At 35.5% G+C, this 21,408-nt stretch overlaps 1 pseudogene; it reads left to right on the top strand.

The window, feature by feature from the left end:
• Positions 1–1,541: 1,541 nt before the first annotated feature.
• On the top strand, positions 1,542–5,676 carry LOC109189878 (annotated as a pseudogene).
• Positions 5,677–21,408: the final 15,732 nt, after the last annotated feature.

Here is a 21,408-nt window from a genome sequence, read left to right as displayed (position 1 = left end):
GGTGTGTGGAATACTCGGAGTTGCGGAAAGAGACACTACTGGGAAATACCTAGGCCTGCCATCGCTTGTTGGAAGGAGGAAGAGACAGATTTTGGGCTTTTTGAAGGACCGGATATTGGCTAGGGTACGGAGGTCGAGAGGTCCTGTTGAAAAATGTAATCCATGCAATGCCATCTTATGCAATGATGGTATTTCTATTACCCTTGGGCTTGTGAAAGGAGATCGAAACTCTGATGAATGAGTACTGGTGGACGGGGTCTGTAGGGAATGGCAAGGGCCTGAGATGGAGGTCGTGGGGTGGTTTGGCAACTCCGAAATCAGCGGGCGGGATGGGCATTCGGAAATTGCGAGAGATGAATTTAGCACTACTTTAAAAGCAGGCTTGGAGACTAATCACCAAACCAAGCTCCCTAGTAACAAGGGTTTATAAGGCCAAGTACTATGCTAATTGTTCCTATTTTGATGCAGCTCCGGGGAGTAACCCGTCCTTTATTTGGAGGGGGCTCTTGGAGGTACAGCATGTTCTACGAGATGGATGCAGGCGAAGTATTGGGAATGGCAATGACACATCGATAGGGGGGCATGTATGGTTACGAGTGGTAGAAAGGGCTTATGTCCAAACTCCCCTAAGTGAAGCACTTGTTGAAGCCCTGGTGTCAAGTCTCTTTAACGCGCAAGGTACAGGTTGGAATTTGGCTCGCATTTTCCATATTTTTGAGCCGAGGGATGCAAGTTTGATTATGAACATCCCCATTTCCCTGTGTAAACCACAGGACTCGTGGTACTGGTACTCTGACCAGAAAGGAAGATATACGGTCAAGTCGTGTTATAAGCATTTGACTGAAAAGTTGCATGATGAGCGTCCATGGTCCCGTATCTGGAATCTGGACGTGCCACCGGAAGTAAAGCTTTTTTGCTGGCAGTTGGGTTCCTCTTACTTACCTACGAGAGATGCCTTACATACTAAAAACATCCATTGTGCGATGTTATGTCATATGTGCAGAGGAAAACATGAGTTAGCTGGCCATATTTTTGCACAGTGTCCGGAGGCTGTGCGTATCTGGAGCAGTTTAGGCATACCATCGGTTGGAGTTGTCAATGGTAACATCACTGATTGGTTCTTTGGTTTGATTAAAGTCTTGCATGGTGATTATCTTGCTAAGTTTGTCATGGCCTGTTGGGGAATCTGGTGCAGTAGGAATGAGCATGTTTGGCAAGGGGTGGTGTTTGACATGGATGTTATGCTACGCAAGGCTATAACCTTCTGGCAGAATTGGCAGCATGCGAATGTGACACAACATACAGGGAATCCGAGCACTGGGGATGATAGATGGACACGGCCAGCAGTAGGGAGACTAAAGCTCAATACAGATGCTACTCTAAACACAAAAACGAATTCTATGGGTTTGGGGTGGGTGCTGCGTGATCATGATGGAACTTTCATGGCTGCGAAAAATATGAGTTTAACAGGTGTCTACACTGTTAATGGGGCTGAGGCAGTCAGTTTACGTGAAGCTCTGAGCTAGATTAAGGATACTGGAATGGGCAATATTGATGTAGAAATGAACTCCCAGACTGTTTTTTATTCCCTTACATCTTCCTCTTTTAATTCTTCGTTTGGTCTTTTAGTAGAGGATATTAAAGACTTGGCACCGCTCATACACGATGTGCAATTCCGTTTTGTTAAACGATTTGCGAATTGTGCCGCCCACACTGTTGCCATGGAGGCCTTTTCAGAGTCAGGTTGTGAAGAGTGGTTAGATGCCCCTCCAATGTTCCTTGAAAACTGTCTTACACATGATTTAATGAATTAAGTTTTTGGTTTCAAAAAAAAAAATTATATCATTTGAAAGATCGCATCAAGACGATTAAAACAAGCCTAATATTATATATAGATTAATTAAAAATTAAAGTACATAAAACATCATTTTCATAAAATTTATCTGAATACATCCAAAATTAAACAAAGCATACTTAGGCCAGCTAATAATCCCCAAGACCACCCCCATTTCCTCCCAAATTATCAAAATATTGAGTAAATTGACTACTTGATTCAACCCTTGTTTGCTTATTAGCTCTCTTTGCAACAATTTGTAGTTGCTCATTCCTTATAGACTCACGCACCATTGGATCTGTGATAGCATCTAAATTTATGCGTAAGATTTTGTTATCTTCTCGGTGTTCTCTCTTCTCTTCTCTTCTCGACGCTCTATGTTCGCTTCCTGTCGTTCTGCCAACTCTACTTTCTTTGCTTCAGTATGAGCTTTTAACAACTTAACCTCATAATTTTTTTGAAGTATATCTTGATGATTTTCGAACATTTTTTTTATTTGTTCATTTTCTATCTGGATGGATTTTAAAAATTCCTTACTTTCGTCATTGAGTTGTTTCTTCTTTTTCTCCTTATTCCTTCCAGTAGGACGTTTGCTTGCATTGTTGTTTTCATTAACCTAGTCTGCACTTTCAAAGTCGTCATTTAAATCAACACAAAAAGACAATGAGCCTATTGACTTATTTGCTCTATCATGTAGTGATTGTGATCCTTGAAAGTTGATACTTCGCTTTCGGCTACCAAGACTTTGATCTCTACTAGGAGTAGCACTAAATTTCTCGAGATCCTTAAGGATTGGCCATACGTGATCAAATCTAAACCCCTTTTCAAATTAGGCATCTTGTGACATTAAATCTTTTGCTCTATCTAACTGTTATAAATCATAAATATAAGAAAGTAAATAATAAATATGTGCAAATGACTCACAATTTAAGCAATTGACTAATAAAACATGTATAAAGTACTCACAATGTCTTCTTCAGACGCTCCACTTGGGTTCATGTTTTCAATTTAGCGTATGCATCCTCTTAATTTTGAAATAGCTGTCATTATATTTTGCATCCGAGTTTGAAGAGATCTCCAAGATCGATTGTTGACATTATTTGCTGGTAGCATTTGATGGTACTCAATCATAATACGAGACCAAAATTCTTGTTGTGCTTGATTCTTACCATCTTTAGGATCTTGGCTAATATCAAAATACACACGACTTAGAAGTTGATCTTCCTCGATTGAGTATGATTTAGTTCGGGTTATGTGTGAGCTCGACATTTTGCAAAGAGAATGGAGAGGTGTTGCAAAATCAAAGAGGGGGTTTGAGAATCCAAAGAGTGGTGGTTTTACTTTGGCAATCCAAGTGTAGTATTTATAGATGAAAACAATCATGATAAATGTTGTGATAAGATTTCATATCTTTTGTTGGATTCCGTGTTGGAAAGATTTGCATACCATTGAATGGTTAAGATTGTTGAGATTTAATCTAACGGTTGAAAACACTTATGATAAGGTTGTGATAAGATTTCATATCTTTTGTTGGATTCCGTGTTGGAAAGATTTGCATACCAATGAATGGTTAAAATTGTTGAGATTTAATCCAACGGTTGAAAACACTTCTGATAAAAGTTGTGATAAGATTTCATATCTTTTGTTGGATTCCGTGTTGGAAAGATTTGCATACCAATGAATGGTTAAGATTGTTGAGATTTAATCCAACGGTTGAAAACACTTCTGATAAAGTTTGTGATAAGATTTCATATCTTATCATAAATATCCAAGTTATCATTCATCTCTTCACCATATCAATATTCAATTATGAATTCCAACAATGGTAGACGCCCTATACCATTTTCTTCTTCATCCTCACCCTCACCTTATCACAACAATCAGAGGATGATCTTGATCTCAATACTCTAATACAATCACAAGAGCAAGCATTACTAAATGTATATGCTAACAACAACGCTGTCATGACTTACTATATGTTAACTATGGCAAATCAAGCTAGCAACTGAAGGCATGGTGGTTCGGTTCCTGGCCATAGGGTGATTCATCGTGATCATGTAGATGGTGATCGAAGGTTGTGGAATGATTTTTTTCAGAACATCCAAAATATAATGAAACAATGTTCCATACACATTTTCGAATGAGTCGAAATTTGTTTTTACGAATTGCCAACGCCGTTGAAGATCATGACAACTACTCTGTGCAACGAAGAGATAGAATTGGAAGGTTAGGCTTGTCTACTTTACAAAAAGTAACAGTAGCCTTTCGAATTTTGGCTTATGGAGTACCAGCGGATGCAACAGATGAATACATTCAAATTGGAGAATCAACTGCAAAGTTTGAAGAGATTATGCCGAGCAATTGTAGAGGTCTTCGGGGAGAGCTATCTAAGAGCACCTGATGCTAATGACGTTGCTAGGTTGCTTCAAATTGGTGAGAGTCATGGTTTTCCAGAGATGCTTAGGAGTTTAGATTGTATGCACTGGACTTGGAAAAATTGTCCAACAGCTTGGGCAGGAAAATATTCTGGGCGTAGTTGAGAACCAACTATTATTCTTGAGGCTGTAGCTGATTATGATTTATGGATATGGCATGCACATTTTGGTTTGCCAAGGTCAAATAATGACATTAATGTGTTAGAGGCATCTCATTTGTTTGAAAACCTTGCAAATGGTATAGCACATCTAGCTCATTATGTTATTCAAGGAGAACAGTACCATACAAGATATTATTTAGCTGATGGTATATACCCAAAATGGTCAACCTTGGTACAAACTATTCATGAACCTCGAGGGCTAAAGAAAAAGTTATTTGCAACGATGCAATAAGTATGTAGAAAAGATGTCGAACGTGCATTTGTGGTCCTGCAGTCACGATTTGCAATAGTCAAGGGGCCGACACGTTTTTGGGATAAACGTGTATTACATGATATAATGACATCTTGCATCATAATGCACAATATGATAATTGAAGATGAACGTGATGAGCAGGTGGCTATACAACGTTGGAGAGAAGCGCTGGCTATTGAAGTTGATATACGTAGAGCTGAAGCTACTCTATTTCAAGAATTTCTTGCTCAACATAGACAAATAAAAGATAGAGAAGCGCATTATGCACTTCGTAATGCATTGATTGAGCATTTGTGGGAACGATATGGTAATTTTGAAAATTAAATGTAATAGTTAGTTATATGTTACTCCCTTCGTCCCATTTTGTTTGTCTGGTTCGATTAACGAGACTTGACTGAAGCTATTTTTACTTCAATTTTTCATAATATTAAGTTTAATTTTAGTATATAAAATTTATATATTTAGAAACTACATTAAAAGTACTATTAAACATTAAAAAAATTAAATTTAAAAATAATTAAAAATTACTAAAGAAAATAAACAATGAAGAAAGAGTTAATTGACCAATGAATAGTACACAGGACAGGCAAAATGGGACAGAGGGAGCATATTATTGTGGAACAAAAATATTATTTGCATTACAATTAAATTTTATATTAAAAATTTTGAAGTTTTTTTTTTTTTGAAAATAAAAGAATAATTCATTAATCATAAACAGAAATGTTTACAATACAGATCGTTAGAATGACAGTGCATTCTTTACAGTCTGAAATAGAAACAAATTTCCTAGCAATGTTATAGAAAGCTTGGATCGCGGACTGTTTTATAAATTTGAAGCCGAAGTTGTTGGATGAACTAGGTGCTTCTTCACAGATCTGGTCAAACATAGCCAAGCCTGACTCTGATGTGACCATTTTATCAATCCACGCTTATGAGAAGAACTCGCCAAAGAAACGAGAGGGAAACACTCGCCAGAGAGACGAGAGAAAATAAACTATTCAAAGGAACAAAGGAATAACGAAGAACCAAAAAGAAAACAAAATAAATGGAAAAATGATAGAAAACCTGTCAGATCTGGAGAGTCTCTGACTCCTTCTCTGAAAAAACGATCGGAGATAATCTGAGATCTAACGTTTATTCCTAAAACAGTCAGAGGATGTAGTTTACTATTGACATCGCCGACTCAACCCTCCATTAGAGCGTCAGCCGGCAGCCGGAGGAGGATTCGCAGGGGCCTTTACAGATGAAAAGGGGAGAGAAAGCAAATTTTGAAATTTTAATTTATGAGAAAATAAATTATTTTTGTGTAGAAATAAATTTGATGTAGAATTTAGTGCAATGGGTTGGAGTCTTGGAGATGAATAAAATTTGGTGCAAAAATATTCTGAAAATATTCCTTTTGGTGTAAAATTTAGTGGATAATTTGATGTAATGGGTTGGAGATGACCTTACAACTCTTTATTGGGCTTGTCTAATCATATCACCTATAGTTAGTTACACCATTAGACTAAATCCATATATCATAACCATGACAATCTCAAATTTCAAAAATCCCATCTTATTACATGTAACCTAAAAATAATATTTAAATACTAGACAACATTTTCAAAAATAAATAGATTATTTCAGAAAAAGAAAAAAAAAAGAAACTTATATATATAAGTTATATCTCTATTGACAAATATTGTTTTCTAATGTTAAAGAAGCTGCTAATAGCATAAATACTCTGTAAACAAATTTAAGGTAAATCAGTCTTAGATTCAAGGAAAAAGTATCAAATTAGTTCCCTTAGTCGTGTGGATAGTGCAATTGGATCCCTAAGTGAAAAAGCTTCATTCAGACCTGTAAAAAAGTTCAATTTAATCCAAATTGACCTATTTAGCATGTTATTTCTTGACACATGTCTTTTTAAATAATTTTTTTTTTCAAAAGATATTTATTAAAAATTAAGAAAATTAAAAAAGAATTAAAAAAAAAAAAAAAAAAGAGTACAGCACCAGCTATCTTCCCCGGACAGCCGGTAGCAGTCCAAGCCTGATGGCGATGGCCGCCTGGAAGGAGGGCGGTGGCCATGGCCTTAGCCGCCGCCCTCGTTCAAGATCTAGACTACAAGTTTGAGGTCCAGATCTAGAAGACGGACGTCCATTGCCGTCTTAAACAGCCGTCTGTCGGGCCACCAGCTGTTTGAGACAGCAATGGCCGTCCGTCTTCCAGATTTGGACCTCAAACTTAAGGTCCAGATTTGGAACGAGGGCGCGACAACGGCCATGGCCGCCGCCCTTGTTCCAAACTAGCCATCCGTCTTTCAGATCAGGACCTCAAACTTAAGGTCTAGATCTGGAACGAGGGCGCGACAACGGCCATGGCCGCCGCCCTTGTTCCAAACAACCATCGTCGTCTTGCTTGGACAGCACCAACAAGGACAACCGGTGCTGTACCTTTTTTTGTTAATTTTTTTTAAAATTTTTTTTAAAGTAATTTTTTTTTAATTTTCTTAATTTTTAATAAATATTTAATAAATCTATTTTGAACAAAAATTAAAAATTATTTAAAAAGACACATGTCAAATTTTTAAAGAAATAACTTGCTAAATAGATCAACTTAGCCTTAATTAAACTTTTTTACAGGTTTAAGGAATTTGTATGAAACTTTTTACTCTTAGGGTGTGTTTGGAAAACTTGGAAAATGAGTTCTGGAAATCATTTTCCAAGTTTCCATTGTTTGGATGTGCCTGGAAAATCAAGTCAACGGAAATCTTTTTCTGTTGACTTTGAAAAATAGGCTTGTTTTGAAGGAAAATGACTTCCCCTTTTTTTGGGGGGAAGTAATTTTCCAACTTTTACACTAACATCACACCATCACGGCACCACCAACATCATCAACACCATACCACCACCACCTCACTATCACCATCACCACCACTACTGCCGCCGCCACCACCAATATACCACCGCCACCACACCACCACCATCACACCACCACCACTACCACCACCAACACAATACCACCGCAACCACTACCACCACCACCGCTGCCACCATACTATCACAACCATCGTCGCCGCCACCGCCACCACCACCACCATACCACCGCTACCACACCACCACCATCACACCACCACCACTACCACCACCGTCACCGCCGCCACCACCACCACCACCACTACCACCACCGTCGCCGCCACCACCACCACTGCCACCACCACCATACCACCACCGTCGCAGCCGCAACCACTACCATACCACCGCCGCCGCAACCACCACCATCACACCACCGCCGCCGCCACCACCACCACCATATCACTGCAACCACCGTCACTGCCACCACCACCACCACCACCACCACCATGCCACCGCCACCACCACCACCACCACCATGCCACCGCCAACACACCATCACCACCATCACCATACCACACCATCACCACCACCACCGTCATACCGCCACCAATTATTATTATTATTATTATTATTATTAAACAAATAACACCACTACCATTACACCACCACCACCACTATAATATAATATTATATTAGAGTTAATACCATCTGTGGTCCTCCGAGTATAGTGATTTTGCCACGTTTAGTCCTAAACTTTTAAATTGACCATTGGTGGTCCTTCGACTTTCAAATTTAACCATTCGTGGTCCAAGTTAACCATCCATGGTCCTTCAAGTTTTGAACTTTAACCAGTTATGATCCTCTTGAAAGGACCATGGTTGGTTAAAATTTAATAGTTGAAGGACCATAAGTGGTTAACTTGGACCACAAATGGTTAAATTTGAATGTCGAAAGACCATAGATGGTCAATTTGAAAATTTAGGACTAAACGTGGCAAAACCATTATACTCGAAGGACCTCATATGGTATTAACTCTATTATATTATTATATATTATTATACATGTTGTAATATTCTAAATAAAATAATTAAAATGTTTAATTATACAATTCCACTCATTTTCTAGAAAATGAACAAAACACACAAAAATAATTTTCCAAAATGCAACCAAACACGGGAAATGAAAATGTTTTCCGAAAAATGACTCATTTTCTAGAAAACATTTTCCAGAAATCATTTTCCTGCTTTCCAAACGGACCCTTAAGGAACCCAATTGCACTATCCACTTGACTTAGAGGGCAAATTTGACCCATTTTCCTAAATTCAATCCTTATTCTATAAATGTATATTAAATAAGTTATATCTTTATTGAAAAATATTGTTTTTCAATGTTAAAGAAGCTGCTAAAAGCATAAATACTAGGTAAACAACTTTAGGTAAAGCAGTCTTAGATTCAATCCCTTATTCTACAAATGTATATGTTATTCAAACAACTTCAAAAAATGTTAAAAGACATAGATTACTTAAGAAACTAAACTAGACAAACCTACAGAGATCATGACTAATGAGACAAGCTCTCACCTAAAAATTCTTTTTGATTCGGTAAAATCCCAAAACCCTCTCTCCACTGCCCCCCTAAGGCCCTAATCTCATGTAACAAATTTAACCAAACTCCTATTTTGACCAATGACCGACAACACTATATCAAAAGGCAAAGAACAATTTATAAACTCCAGTGCAGAGGCAACAGAACTTCACAAAGAGCAGCTCCTAAGCATGTATTAAATATTAAAGAATAAAACTTAAATTATAGACATCACATATAAATCAAATCACATTCCATTTAGTAGCCAAAAACAGTTGTCCAAACTGAAAATATAAGTAAAAATAACTTGATCAAAACATAGACTTGATTATCCCACACAACCAATGGTTTCCAACTAGTAATCATTACGTCAAAACAACTTAACAAGGCATCAAAAGGTATTCAAGACCCTTCATAGTACTTTGATAGATAAAGCCATCACCGCAATCTCCTAGCCTCTCTCTCAGACTCGAGGAGGGTGAGGACATCACCCTCTCTGACTGGTCCCTTCACATTCCTCATAATAAACCTGTTTTGGTCATCAATAAACTTTACCCTGACTTGAGTTACCTGTCCTCTGGATCCAGTGCGACCCATAACCTTCACCACAATTGCATGCTTGATTTGAGATTCCATTCTGCATACTCAATTGATTCTTATGTTATATGTCTATAAATCAAACTTAATATAAACATAACATTATCATAAAACACATACTCTGTAAGATATTACAGAAAAGACCCACAGTTCATTACTCCGTAAAAGAAAAAAAAAAAAGTCAAACAAAGTAACACAATAAATTCCTCACCATGACCATTGGCAATCAATTCTATCCTACTTCCTACTCTATAATAAAGCAGAATACTTTTGGTAATTAAAAAGAAATAGTTTTCCGGCTCAAACAAAATGACGTGATTTTTGGCATTAATATGATTGAAATTTTTTAATTTCTTTGGCAGCCAAGTATTTAGAAAGTTGTTCTATTTTCAAGGTTCATTTTTCAATGATATTTCTACTACAGAAAAGTAACCATTTCCATTTTGTTTGTTTGCAACGTTAACATTTTCCAATACGTTGTTTAGTTTAACAAGTTATTCAAAAAAGTAAAAATACTTAAAATATTGATTACAAAGTACATTTTGAATTTGAATTCTGATGTGCTATAGTCTATAAATACTACATATTCTAAGATAAAAACCCACACAACATTCATAATTTCATACCAGAAAAAATCCTCTCAAAAATATTAGAATGCCTGGAATGTTCATTTTAAACAATGAGCCCTCTAATTTCCAAAAAATAGCAATGAAGCTACAAATAGAAAAAGCAAATGGAATACCTGCATACAGAGGTAACAAAGTTTGTATCTGTTCATTTTATGTGTTTGTGTGTGTTTAATGGTCCACTAGATTAAAAGAAATAATAATAATAAAGCATTTTAGAATCCTTTACATTAAAGCTCTTGAAAATAATTTATCAAAATGAGCATTTGCAAGTATAAACTATAAAGTGAAAAAAATTGTGTGCTACAATATCAACAAGAATGTGGTCAAGTCATTAAACTGAAGATAATTTGTACATATCTGAATGAAAGATAAATATTTTCAATTTAGTTTTCTATGGAATTCTATTGCACAATTTAGCAAAACAACAAGTTCTAGGGATTTGGAGAGGGAAAAAATGTCTATAAATGCACATTAACACTTTGACAAACTCACATTCTCAGAGAAGCAGATGTTTGGCATTAAAAACACAAGGGGTGATTAATCATTACTTTCCTTTTTATTATACTTAGTATATGGACACATATAATATACACAAAGAACTGCTAAAAACCCTTTACTAAGGATTCTGATTGTCATCAACACCCGAAATTATCAAGAACAAAGTATGATCTTAATAGCAATACAACTCAAATCCAAGTAAATTTGTATGTACATTTTACAAAATATACATTTACTAGATTTATTTCAATTAGCTTTATATCATAAAAATTAGCTTTATTTTCCAATTTAAGGAATTGAAATTGTTTACATTGAACAAAGCAACAGAATAACAGTTATAATAGTACTTGTAAATGCATCCCTTTATTAAGGTTCAGGATTCATATTATGACACTATAAATCCAAGTTGTTATTCACATTAATATATTTGACCTATGAATGTCAACAATTATAGGCACCTAAATGAATCCATATATGTAACAGTTACCCATTATGAGTGTTATTCTTAATTTGCTCCCTTTAGCTATAATTTCAGGTAATACACTGATATTTCAGAAAATATAAACTCTTTGAACACAAAAAAAAAAATAATAATAATAATAATAAATAAAAAAAAATAAAAAAAAAATTCCTATCAGTCAAGAATCAAAAGCAAAATTTCAATCCATAGAGCAATACATCTGCCACCCAAAAGTACAAAACAAACAGGTAAAACAGAAAGAAATTTGATAAATAATAGCAAATTAGAGCTGACAATTTAGGCTATCTGCTATATTCTGTCTCTCCCTTCTTCACCCTCCATTTGGCTTCCATGCACCCCATTAAAAAAAAAAAAAAAAAAAAAAAAAAGGCCTAAACTGCTAAATTAAATTTTCTGGAAAAAATGACACTAATTTTTAAAAACATTCCCAAATTTCTCCAAAAGAGAAATATTAAAGCGAAAATTAAAAAATATTAAAAACAAATATTAATATTAAAGCAAAAGTTCGGCAAGATTCGGCTAAACCCAAAATATTTATATCAAAATATAAAAAGAGATTCAGTAACTCAGTAAGAACACAAATAAATACGTATATAATGGAAAATTTTCCTAAAAATGTAAAAAATTAAATTTTCTGGAAAATAAAACTCTTAAAGCACAGGTTAATACCTTACTGCTTACCTACCGGATTTTCAGCGGCCCGGATCTATGTTGTACGCTTTGCAGACGATGACCCTGAGAGGTGACCGGTGAATGGTGAGATTGTGAGAGGGCGGCAAGCGGAGGCCGGAGACAGAGATGGTGAGTCCGTGAACTTAGCTTCCTTTTAATACCTATATATTTCTTCTTCGTATGCTTTCTTCCCTGAAACAGACGACTGTTTGCTATTTAGGTCAAATTGAGACTTTCAGGCCCATCTCGAAAGTAATAAATGATACTCACAGCCCAGAATGCAACCTAGGCTGTGGACCGCGGTCCGGACTTAAAGAAATGCTATAGCGCAAATTATGCTGTACAATTGTGTACACCATGGGCAAATTATGCTATGCGCACATGCGCATCTTGCAAGGTGCGCACGTCTTTAAAACAGAGTTATTTTACCCGGAAAACGATGATGTTCTAACTAAAAAAAAAAAAAAATTGTTTGAAAGGCCGTTAACGGCGTTAACAACGTATTCGTTATGAAATTATGAATGTACAGTTATGACATTATGAATGTATAGTTATAGAATTATGAATGTACAATTATGGAATTATGAACATAGAGCTTCGAAAATTATGAATGTACAGTATGGAATTATGAATATACAGTATGAAATTATGAATGTACAGTTGTGAAATTATGAACACAGAACTCTGACATTATGAACTTGCAATTATGAACATAGAGCTTCGAAAATTATGAATTTACAGTTATTGAATTATGAATGTACAGTTACGGAATTATGAATGTACAGTTATGGAATTATGAATGTACAGTTATGAAATTATGAACACAGAGATGTGAATCTTGCAAGGTGCGCACGTCTTTAAAACAGCGTCATTTTACCCGGAAAACGATGATGTTCTAACTAAAAAAAAAAATTGTTTGAAAGGCCGTTAACGGCGTGAACAACGTATTCGTTATGAAATTATGAATGTACAGTTATGACATTATGAATGTATAGTTATAGAATTATGAATGTACAGTTATGGAATTATGAACTTACAATTATGAACATAGAGCTTCGAAAATTATGAATGTACAGTATGGAATTATGAATATACAGTATGAAATTATGAATGTACAGTTATGGAATTATGAATGTACAGTTGTGAAATTATGAACACAGAACTCTGACATTATGAACTTGCAATTATGAACATAGAGCTTCGAAAATTATGAATTTACAGTTATTGAATTATGAATGTACAGTTACGGAATTATGAATGTACAGTTATGGAATTATGAATGTACAGTTATGAAATTATGAACACAGAGATGTGAATCTTGCAAGGTGCGCACGTCTTTAAAACAGCGTCATTTTACCCGGAAAACGATGATGTTCTAACTAAAAAAAAAAATTGTTTGAAAGGCCGTTAACGGCGTGAACAACGTATTCGTTATGAAATTATGAATGTACAGTTATGACATTATGAATGTATAGTTATAGAATTATGAATGTACAGTTATGGAATTATGAACTTACAATTATGAACATAGAGCTTCGAAAATTATGAATGTACAGTATGGAATTATGAATATACAGTATGAAATTATGAATGTACAGTTATGGAATTATGAATGTACAGTTGTGAAATTATGAACACAGAACTCTGACATTATGAACTTGCAATTATGAACATAGAGCTTCGAAAATTATGAATTTACAGTTATTGAATTATGAATGTACAGTTACGGAATTATGAATGTACAGTTATGGAATTATGAATGTACAGTTATGAAATTATGAACACAGAGATGTGAATATATGCTCCTATAACGAAGCGGTCTGAAATTTAAAAAAAAAAAAAAAAAAAAAGGAAGATAACGGTGCCACTGACGGCATCGTTACCGTGCCCATGATGCACGCTGGGCACGAGTCCACAGCATAACGATTGGCTATAGCGCAAATTATGTTGTACAATTGTGTACACCATGCATGGTGCGCACGGTTGCAAAACGACACCGTTTATTGTGATGGAGTAACGGTGTCATTAGTTGCACCGTTTAACTCCACCAATAAATTTTATTATTATTATTATTATTATTATTATTATTATTATTTTATTTTACAAAATCTCTAATCGACGTGTAATTATGAATATATAGTTATACAAGTTTGAATATATAGTTATGAAGTTATGGATATATAGTTAATTAGTTATGAAGTTATGAATATATAGTTTTGAAATTATGGATATATAGTTTTCAAATTATGGATATGTAGTTATGTAATTATGGATCTCTATGAACAAGCACTTTAAGAATTCTGAATATGGAGTTATGTAATTATGAGTGTCTAGTTGTGAAATTATGAATATATGGATATGAAATTATAAATGTGTAGTTATTATTTCTGAATGTAATGTTGTCAAATTATGAATATATAGTTATGTAATTCTGGATATATAGTTATGTAATTGTGGATATATATGTATGAAATTATGGATATATCCTACTATTTGAATACGAAAGGGAATCGTCTAACGCCGTTAACGAAAATATGAACGAGATTCTTTTTTTTTTTTTTTTTTAAATGAAACGACGTCGTTTTGCAACCATGTGCACCATGCATGGTGCACACGGTTGCACAGCATAACGATTGCCGCTACAGTTAACAGAGTCCGTATTCTTTATGTGTTAATTACCAAATGAAACTACATTGTATCTTAACTAACACGGTCTCACGTATTATATTTTTATTATCAAATGAAACTGCAATTGAATTGAAATGAAACTGTAAAGGTTGTGTTGAAATGAAACTGCAGTGTATACAAAATGAAACTGAATAAAAATTTCACAATGCAGTGGCCGGGCCCTTGTGGCTCAGCTACGTGTCGTTTCGGGCCAGGTGTCACGGGCCCTTGTGGCTCGGTACCTCGGGGCCGTCTCGACGCACGTTTTGGCTTTTCGTTGAATTTGGATTAGAAATGAGCATGTTATGATGGATTTAGTGATGATTTTGCTACACAGTATGTGTTTAGAAGTTCACTGTGAAAGAGAAATGTCTTGCCTTGTTGCCTGATGTTATTTTTGTGTTGAGTAGAGAAGCATGATCACTTTGAAAATATTACTTATTAGAAATGCATGATTAGAATGTGTTGTTTGATCAATGGGAGTTGGAGTATATTTTGATGATGGAATTATATAGAATTTGTTATGTTGCAAGCCTAGCATGAGATTGTATTCTTGAGAATTTTATGATTTATATACATGGATTCGGAGTATGTTGTAGAGTATTTTTGCATCTCAAGTATATTATGTTTTAAAAAGTGCATAAGTGGCCAATGTGAGCCTATGTATTATTTTCGAAATCCATAAGCATGTGGTATATCATTATTTGATGCATTGAGAAGTTGTTGAGTTATGGCATGCATAAGTTTGGTGCATTAGAGATATATTTATATATTATCTATATCGGTGAGGTTTTGGAGGACCCCATTTGGACTATGTCCTCTCGGATGATTTTATGGACATTGCGGTCCCAGTATATGTAACGCGGTGTATTCCCACGTTACGAGGTTGGAAACTGCCCGCCAGGCATGGAATCTTGGTTAGCGGGTGTGCACGCTAATAGTTCGATACCTGATTCCACAGAGTTTGAGCATAGAACCAAGAGAGTGGTTCGGTGGACGAGCAGAGTATTAGGTCAGCTAGACGTCGTGCCCAGATAGGTTCATTCACACTATGGTGAAGTTCCTACCTCGTACATTTATAAAGAAAGAGTGAGTCATTGCGACTCTAAGAAAGTAAGAAGCGAGTCATTGCGACTCTAAGGAACGAAAGAAAGAAAGCAAGTCATTTGTGACTCAATGAAACCTTCACATAAAGTATTCTATTTTACAAACTAGTGTATGAGTATATTTATAGTATTGCACGAGATTGCATTAGAGTACATTTATAGTATTGCACAAGATTGCATTTGAGTTTAGTATTGCACGAGATTGCATTTGAGTAGAGTATTGCATGAGATTGCATAATGAGAATGATGAATCAAGATTGTATGTCGAGTATGATTGCTTTAGTTACATTTTTAGATCTTGTATATCCAGTTTGCATGATGAGAACTTGAAAGCATGACGATAGTTTTTGTATTGTTTAATAGTATGAATTGCTTGTAAGCATGAGTTCGTTACGATGAGATCGTTGTGATACTTATGTGTTGGAATCTTTATGTTGTTAAGTCATTTGTATTGAAGCATGTCTGTTGATATTATAGGTTGCAAGCATATAGAAAGTCTGTGATGTATCTACAGTTGTTTGTGTGTTGAGATTGTTTGACTTAGTATGCGAACAAATGTTTTTTCCAAAGTATATTCTATAATACTTTACAGGGTTGAGTGTGGTTATACTTAGCTTCGTGCTAACGGGTGTTTTCCTATTTGTCTATGTGTTGTTTGTAAAACCCCTTTCAGGTGGGCCCAGCGTTGAGAAGTGATCGAGTTAGACTAGTCTAGTAGTTATAGATGTCTAAACTCTTATTACTTTTATTATGATCTTATTGGTCAGATTTATAGACTTATGTTGTTGATGATGTTTGATGATATAGACTTCGGGGTGTCTTTTTCCCCCTTATGACTTTCGGTTAAGTTTATGGATGTTAGTATTTTATCTTTATTTCTAGTTCTACCCTTATCCTGTGCAATCACCACGAAGTGGTGGTTGTGGCGGTGACATTCCCACTAGTTTTCTTATTAAGTCGTTTATTCGCTGCTTATTTTATGTTAATTGTGGTTTAGAATTGTAATTAAGATTTAGAAAAAGTGTGGTGTTACAATAAACACTACCGTTGCCAAGTTCGTCTCTCTCAGTGTTTCTTTCTGCTCGTGCCTCTGCATCTATTTGGCACAATCGTCTAGGTCATCCTCATCAATGTGTCCTTAGTCGTATTCTTTAATCTTGTTCGGTTAGTGGGTTTAGTAATATTATTCGTTGTAATAGCAGTCTTTGTAATGCGTGTCAATTAGGCAAGTCTGCCCGCTTTCCCTTGCCACGTGTAATGTCTTCTAGTTCGAATGTTGTTGAGTTAATATACACAGACATTTGGGGTCCAAATCTTATATTATCTACGAATGGTTATCGTTACTTTGTAATCTTTGTAGATGATTATTCTCGTTACACGTGGTTCTTTCCCATGAAATTAAAGTATGATCTTTATGTCATATTTGATAAGTTTCTTATTCTTGTTGTAAGGTCCTTTAATTGCAAAATAAAATCCATTCAACCTGATTTAGGTGCGAAATACAAAACACTGCATGCTTCCTTTGTCCAATTAGGAATTCAAAACATAGCCAATCCTGTGCATATACACATGAACAGAATAACCGTGTTGAACGCAAACACAGACATATTGTTGAAACTGGTCTAGCCCTCTTAGCTCACGCCTCTATTCCTTTAAAATTCTGGGATTTTGCTTTCGAGACCGCTGTCTATTTAATTAACAGAATGCCATCTTCTGTGTTAAATAACTCCAGTCCTCTTCTCATACTGCATAAATCCCATCCCTCTTATTCCTTTCTCCGTGTCTTTGGTTGTCTGTGTTATCCTCACTTGAGACCGACAATCATCACTAAATGTCATACAGATCCTCCCCTTGTGTCTTCCTATGATATCCTGATTCCTTTAGGGGGTATAGGTGCATGGACTTACAGACTAATAAGATTTACACATGCAGGCATGTCCGATTTAATGAAGAAGTATTTCCTTTTGCTGCTAAATCTTCTTTGCAAGCCACCTCTATTACTCAAATTGCTCCCTAGTAAGAATCCACTCTTCACCATGACGTCACTGTCGCTGCCTCGAATTCCGTGCAACCAGATCCGCCGCCCGAGCCTACATTGCCATCCGAGTCCGTGCAGCTTGCGTCATCCTCGGGCTACCCGGGTGGTAGGTCCACGAGGCCGACTGTCCGCACTCACTCCATGGCGACTTGCAGTAAGTCTTAGGCTCCTTCTATGGCTCTAGCAGCTCAGGTTTGTCCTAAGGAACCTACGTGTTACGCTCAAGCTGCTAAGTATCCTGAGTGGCGTGAGGCTATGGATCAAGAATTGAATGCTCTCCTCCATAATCAAAGTTGGTCCCTAGTCCCATCTACCACATGTATGAAATGTCATTGGTTGTAAATGGGTGTTTCGCACGAAAAGGAAGGCTGATGGTACTATTGAGAGGAATAAAGCTAGATTTGTAGCAAAGGGCTCTTTAATTAGGTTCCAGGTCATGATTTTTTCGATACATTCAGTCCAGTGGTGAAACCCACAACTGTAAGGCTTTTATTATCTTTAGCTTTATCATCTGGATGGGTTATCAGGCAACTAGATATTCATAATGCATTTTTAAATGACAATTAGGCTGAAACTGTTTATATGCTAGTTTTTCAAATCACGTCTGCTTATTAAAACGTTCATTGTATGGATTGAAACAAGCTCATATAGATTGGTTTAATCATTTACACACATTTTTAATATCAATTGGATTTCAAGCATCGAAGACAGATGTTTCTCTATTCTATTATTCACAGGATTCTGCACTGGTTTATCTATTGGTTTATGTGGATGATATTCTTGTAATGGGAAGTGATTAGGCTCTAGTGACTCATTTATTGTTAAAATTGTAAGCCACTTTCAAAATTAGAGACTTGGTGAACCAATTTTTTTTTTTTTTGGCATTAGAACTATTAAATGTGATGATGGAATTCTACTGTCTCAACAGCAATTTATGAATGATATTTTGAAACGTGCTGGGATGGCAGAAAACTGTTCCCTTTAGTGCAGACTTATATGATGATCCTACGTAGTACAAAAGCCTAGCTAGATGATGGACAATTTTAAATGTCCTCGCAAGTACACGAGTCACTGTAGTAAAAGCGTGCAAAGGCAATGGTCAATCCCACAGGGAATTATACGATGCAATTTAACAACTAAACTTAGAAATAATTGACTTGATAATTTAAAGCTTTAGAATAAAACGCCAAAGATAATGATCAATTTAAATGGAAAATAATTGAATCAAAGCTCAAGTAAGTTAACGGAGAAATTAGCTAAAGCCGGAATATCAAATAACAATTATGATAGAAAAGGTCTAGGAACATGAATCTAATACCACTATTAAATATTTAAATTTGTACCTTAGTCTAATACTACTATTCAATAAAATATCAACCCTTAAAAGAAAATAAAATGAAGCTTAAATATATTAAATCAAATAACATAGAGCGTAGCATTTGACAGATACTCAAAGGCTTTAATGTAATAGAGTTTAGAATTTGGCACTTTGCTCTAGGCTCCACGTGCAGCACTTACAATTTGGATCGGAATTGAATAATTAAACCAAAGAATTGCTATGAAATGATGAAAAGGAAAGCCAAAAACCAGGAAGAAAGTCTGCCACGTTTTGCTGCTGCCTCCAAGATTCTTCGCCGACCAGAATTGAGAAGAAGCTGCCGCCTCCGATTCTGCACCGCCACGGGAATGGGTCCGGGGCAAAAAAACTGATTAATGCCTTCTTTGATTTTGCGGCATTTATATTGCTTGAACTCCAATAATTTTTCCATGTTCTGCGCTCCTCCTAAGCTTTGCATCGTTTGCGATAGCCGAAGAAGGCTCTGCGTCGTTTGTGATCTTCTTTCTCGTTCATTGGTTGTTGACTGACTTTGTTGAATGAGTTTCGACCAAAGTGTGAAAATAACTATTTTCTTTAATTAAATAAAACACATCTAAAAGCATAAGCAAATTAGAACCCAATAAAATCCTACCATTATTAAAACTCTATACTGACCAAGTATAACTATACTACTACTATTATTAGTTTTATTATAAAAATTATTACAAAAATATAAAGTAAATAAAAATGCAATAATTTAATAAAATAAGATAAAAATATAACTAATTAATAAGAATTACTAAATCAAACATTATGAAATAAAATATAAAAATTGCACTTATCACTAGAGCACTGCAATACCTTACCATCACACGGCCTGATCTATCCTTTGCAGTTAATCAGCTTTGTCAGCACATGCATGCCCCCACCACATAACGCTGGGAGCAGCGCGCTGAAACGTGTCCATAGGTATGTTAAGGGAGTTGGTTTTGGGTTGTGTATACGTAAATCAATGTCAAAGGAGATTCATGCTTTTTATGATTCTGATAGGGTCGGTTGCCTTGAAGATCGTAAGTCCACGAGTGGTTTTGCAGTCTTTTTAGGGACTAATCTTATATCTTGGATCTGTAAGAAGCAAAAAACTATTGCTAGATCTTCCATTGAGGCAGAATACAAGGCTCTAACAGATGTTTGTGCTGAGATATTGTGGATTATTTCATTGCTACACGAGATAAAGGTGTCAGGTATCTCTGTTCCAAAGCTATGGTGTGACAATCTAGGTGCTATCCATATGTGTGCTAATTCAATTTTTCATGCACACATTAAACACGTGGAAATTGATTATCATTTTGTACGAGATAGAGTCGTTTCTAGAGATATTCAAGTCAATTTCATCTCAACCAAGGATCAACTTGCAGATATATTCACGAAAGCTTTACCTGGTCCTAGATTTTCTTTTCTTAGAGACAAGCTACAGGTTACTAGTATACCCTGTGCTTAATACCCTGTGCTTAGGGATGACAATGGGCCCGCCCCCGCCCCCGCAATCCCACCCCTCTCCCCATACCCGCACCCGCACCCGCGCGGGTAATGAAATTCCTTCCCATACCCGCCCCCGTGGGGATTTTGCGGGTGCGTGGAATACCCATGGGGATTTTACATGCAACCTTAGTCTCATTAATAATATGAAACTTACATCTAATAAAAATTTTATTACTACAATTTATAATATTAATGCATCAAAGTCTTCACCAAATAACTACCAACTAAAGTAGAGACTAGAGATAAGATCTAACAAATTAAATAAATAACATAATACTTTGATATTGACATTGAACATAAATATAATAACACAATACATATATATATATATATATATATATATATATATATATATATATATATATATATATATATATACTTTTGGACTAATCTTTGGACTAATCTCATCAGTACATTTAAAATGATCAAAGATTAAAAACAAGGAAAAAAAAAAAGAGAAAACACAATGGAAAAAAAAAAGAGAAAAAACAATGGTATTTTTATAATTATTACAGTGCATTTGAAAACATTTAATAGTGATTTTAGCAGTTCATCAGGTTCATCAATGATTGAGAATTTTAGTAAAAATAAAATGTGATCAATTTTATAATCATTACAAACATTCAAGTTTGCAATATTTATAAAAAAGAACCCACCTTTTTCTATTGTTATCTAGCAACCTTCAACAATTGATCTATTCATAGAGATTAATAGATCAACCATTACTTTTTACATGAGAACATGCCTAAGAGA

The sequence above is a fragment of the Ipomoea nil genome, unplaced genomic scaffold (genome assembly GCF_001879475.1).
Source record: "Ipomoea nil cultivar Tokyo-kokei standard unplaced genomic scaffold, Asagao_1.1 scaffold1568, whole genome shotgun sequence".
Taxonomy (NCBI): Eukaryota; Viridiplantae; Streptophyta; class Magnoliopsida; order Solanales; family Convolvulaceae; genus Ipomoea; species Ipomoea nil.
The sequence above is the reverse complement of the archived record's forward strand: the minus strand, read 5'-3'. Positions and strand labels throughout refer to the sequence as shown.